The following is a 3,857-nucleotide window of genomic DNA, read 5'->3' as shown; positions in this document are numbered from 1 at the left end:
AAGTGCCTTTCTGATATCTATGATCAAAAGGAGACACAATAGTACTGCCATTACTGGGCCTGCTAAGCGGGTCTTCCCATGGGTATTCTCCGGGGTGCCCGAACTCGATACAATAGTTTCCTGCCTTAGATCCCAACAGCTGCAGTTCTTGAGGTTCTGTTCCTGTTCTATTTAACGTCATCGTAATATTGGCCATTTGTTGTGCAAATGTTGTTGGCATAAATGATCCTCTTTGACAAGGGGGGCAAATTGTTTGGTTACACTGGCTATTAAGAAATGGTTGTACCCTTGGGACTCTAGTTGATAAAAAGGCCGCTATGCATGCTACCGTATGATTTCTTTCTATTTTGAATTTAGTCTAAGCATCAAATTCTTCAAAATCCATTAAGGGTAGTCCAATGAGACATGTTCTAAATGGATCACTTGGGGTAGCCATGGATAAGCAAAAGGAATTAACTCCTGTTGCATTGGCCCATGCAATCCACATATTAGCTCTCGGGTTGATGTCCAGGATTGCTGTGGTAGTTATGAGCTGACTGCTCAACCATAGCCCTAGTAGCCAGTACTTCACCCCAGTTGTTATCTTCCACTTGCCACCATGGTGGGATAAAAATGTTACCCACACACTGAACTCCCATAACGCTGGAGTAGTTTTGTTTTTCAATCTTAACTGCATGTTGCTGAGTCTGAAAAGCCCTTTCTACCCACTCAAGTTCTTCCTGCGTGGGGTCTAACCCTTGTGTCCTCCTATACGCGATGAAGGACCTTACTGCATTCTCTTCCCTAACGCTTAGCCACTCATGGTAGCATTTCCTACACCAAGGTGATCTCAATAACCCTTTTGCAATCCACACAATCTTACCACATCCCCCACATAACAACCTGACCCGCACAGAACACGGCCCAGGGCAGCTTTCACACTCAATATCTGGTATGGTAATTTGTTTACGGTATCCACGGAGCTCGGTAACGATTGATACCCAGTCCTGCGGTGTCTCCCAATTTAATTCGAGTCCAGTCAATCCTCGTAGTTGCTCGAGGGCTGTGTTCACGGATATGGAGAGCTGCTCAAGGAGGTTACTGGCCATTGGCTGTATCAATCCAGGGCTTCACCCATCTAGCTGGAATCCACAGTGTTCCTGAGGGGGTGGAAACACAAACATAACCTCTGCCCCAATACAAGACTTCCGCAGGACCGTTCCATAGTCCTGTTTTCGGGTCTCTATATCGAACGACAGCTTTTAGACTCTGTTTCTCCTTCTGTCCTTCCTTTTCTGCATGCTTAACTGCTGGTGGTTCACTTTCATCCCCAAAAACACATAAATGATTTAGAACAAAAAGAGTCTTGGCTAATTTTTCCTGCGGATCTGTTATTTGCTCCTGCTTTCTTAGATACTGTTTCAAGGTTCCATTTGCTCTTTCAACTATGGCTTGCCCCGTGGGTGAGTGAGGAATTCCTGTAACATGTTTGATTCCCCACAATCTCATAAATCGACTGACCTTCTGACTAATATATGCAGGTCCATTATCAGTCTTTATTTCTCTTGGCAGTCCCATTACTGCGAGACAGCTGGTTAAATGCCTAATCACCTGATTTGCCTTTTCCCCCGATTGAGCTGTGGCCCAGATATATTTGCTACATGTATCTATGGTGACATGCACATACTTCATTCTGCCAAATTCAGAAACGTGCGTGATATCCATCTGCCAAATGTCATTACTCTTCAACCCTCTAGGGTTTACGCCACAACCCAACCCTGTACCACTATTGTGATGACTGCAAACTGGACAAGCTCTTACTATAGCTTTTGCCTCTTGGATTGCTATTCTATATTCTCGCACCAATCCTTTTGCATTCTGGTGGAATCGAGCATGCGACTCCTTGGCTTCTGTTATTTTGTCATCAACTACATTCATTACTAATCTATCTGCCCTTGCATTTCCTTCTCCTAATCCTACATCCCACTTGTGGCTTCGAATGTGAATAACACAATAGGGTTCTGTTCTAGCCCTCACAGCCCGTTTTAGTTGCAACAACAATTCATATAGTCTTTTGTTCTGGACTTCCTTGACTGCTGCATCTTCTATTCTTTGTCCTACCCCTGCTACATAGTAAGAATCTGTGACTACATTTAAAGGCCCTTGTAGTTTACTTAATGCCCACACAACGGCAAGAAGTTCTAATGTTTGCAGACTGTCTTCTGGAGCCGCTTCAATCATGTGATGTTTCCATTGGGACCCTTCCTTCCAGGTTATGGCTGCTTTCCTTGACTTTTTCCCGGCATCTGTGAAGACCGTAACGGCTTCTGGTATAGGCTGGTCTGACCGCAACGGTTTTGCAACCCAGTCCCAATCTTTTAACCATTGGAAATGTTGTGGTATTAAAGGCCCTGTACAAACAGATGCTCCTGATCCCAGCAACGCTGTCTGTAACTCCTCCGAATTATGCAGGTACCAGTCTAGGTCTTCGTTTTTTATAGGTATGTAAATTGTTGTAGGTTCAGTTCCAGTAATTTCTATTATCCTGGTACGGCCTTTACATAACAGGGTGGCCATCTGTTCAATTTTTGTACTTATTGTCCTTTTTGCTTGTAGTGGTGGGGATAGCCATTCCAGGACCCTCATTTCCCCCGCTTTTTTCTGCAATTGTGTAAGAGCGCCGAGAAGATGTTCTGAGGTATTCCATATAGTAAGGTCAATGGGCAAATCAATATCGCGACGGGAAACAAAACCTACTTCTATACACTGGAGAATATCTTTGATTGCTTTGTTCTGTTGAGGGGAAATCGTGACAGGCGAACTGGGATCTGTTCCCTTCAACAGTGGGCGAAGGCAGTTTAGTAAGGTGTTTGGGATGCCAACTATGGGTTTCAACCATTGAAGATCGCCAAGTAGGCGTTGCGCGTCATTTAAAGTGACAATTTTTGTTGAGAGCTGCAGTTTTTGTGGACGCACAATTTGATTGGTAATAGTCCATCCCAGGTACTTCCAAGGTGCGGTCTGTTGTATTTTTTCTTGAGCAACCACAAGAGATGCTTTTGCCAATGTAGTTTGGATCTCTCTCAATTGATCAGAAGTGAATTTGGGCTTTTGAGCAAAAAGAATATCATCCATGTAATGATAAATTATGGTCTCAGGCCACTTTTGCCTCAAAGGCTGTAGGGCTGCATCGACATATAGTTGACACAAGGTAGGGGAGTTACGCATGCCCTGAGGCAATACTGTCCATTCAAATCGCTTATCAGGTTCCCCTCTGTTAATTGCAGGCAAGGTAAAGGCAAATCGCTTTGTATCTTGTGGGTGGAGGGCGATAGTGAAAAAACAGTCCTTTAAATCGATGATCAGAAGGGCCCAGTGTTGTGGGAGCATAGCTGGATTCGGGAGACCTGGTTGCAATGCTCCCATAGCTTCCATTTGATCATTTACTGCTCTCAAGTCATGCAAAAGACGATACTTTCCAGATTTCTTCTTAATCACAAATATAGGAGTATTCCATGGGCTAGTAGACAACTTTAGATGACCTTGTTGAAATTGTTCTCTGACTAGTTGATGTGCTTGCAACAAACTTTCCCTTTTTAGAGGCCATTGCTTAACCACCACTGGTTTGTCGGTTGTCCAGGTAAGTGGAATAGGGAAAGTCCAAGCAATGGCAATTACTCCAAAGGGTGCTCATTAGACAGAACAACTCCAAGCTGGACTAAAATGTCCCTTCCTATTAAACACTGTACTGTTGGAGGTAAAGGGACAACCGACAACACAGCCACTAATGTTTGCCCATCTATGATCACTTGTATAGGGGGCGTTCTTTTAGCTAGCGTGTATCCCCCGACTCCGGTCACTGTATCCATGGTTTGTCT

Source organism: Poecile atricapillus, chromosome 30 (assembly GCF_030490865.1).
Source record: "Poecile atricapillus isolate bPoeAtr1 chromosome 30, bPoeAtr1.hap1, whole genome shotgun sequence".
NCBI lineage: Eukaryota > Metazoa > Chordata > Aves > Passeriformes > Paridae > Poecile > Poecile atricapillus.
Note: the sequence above shows the minus strand (reverse complement) of the source record.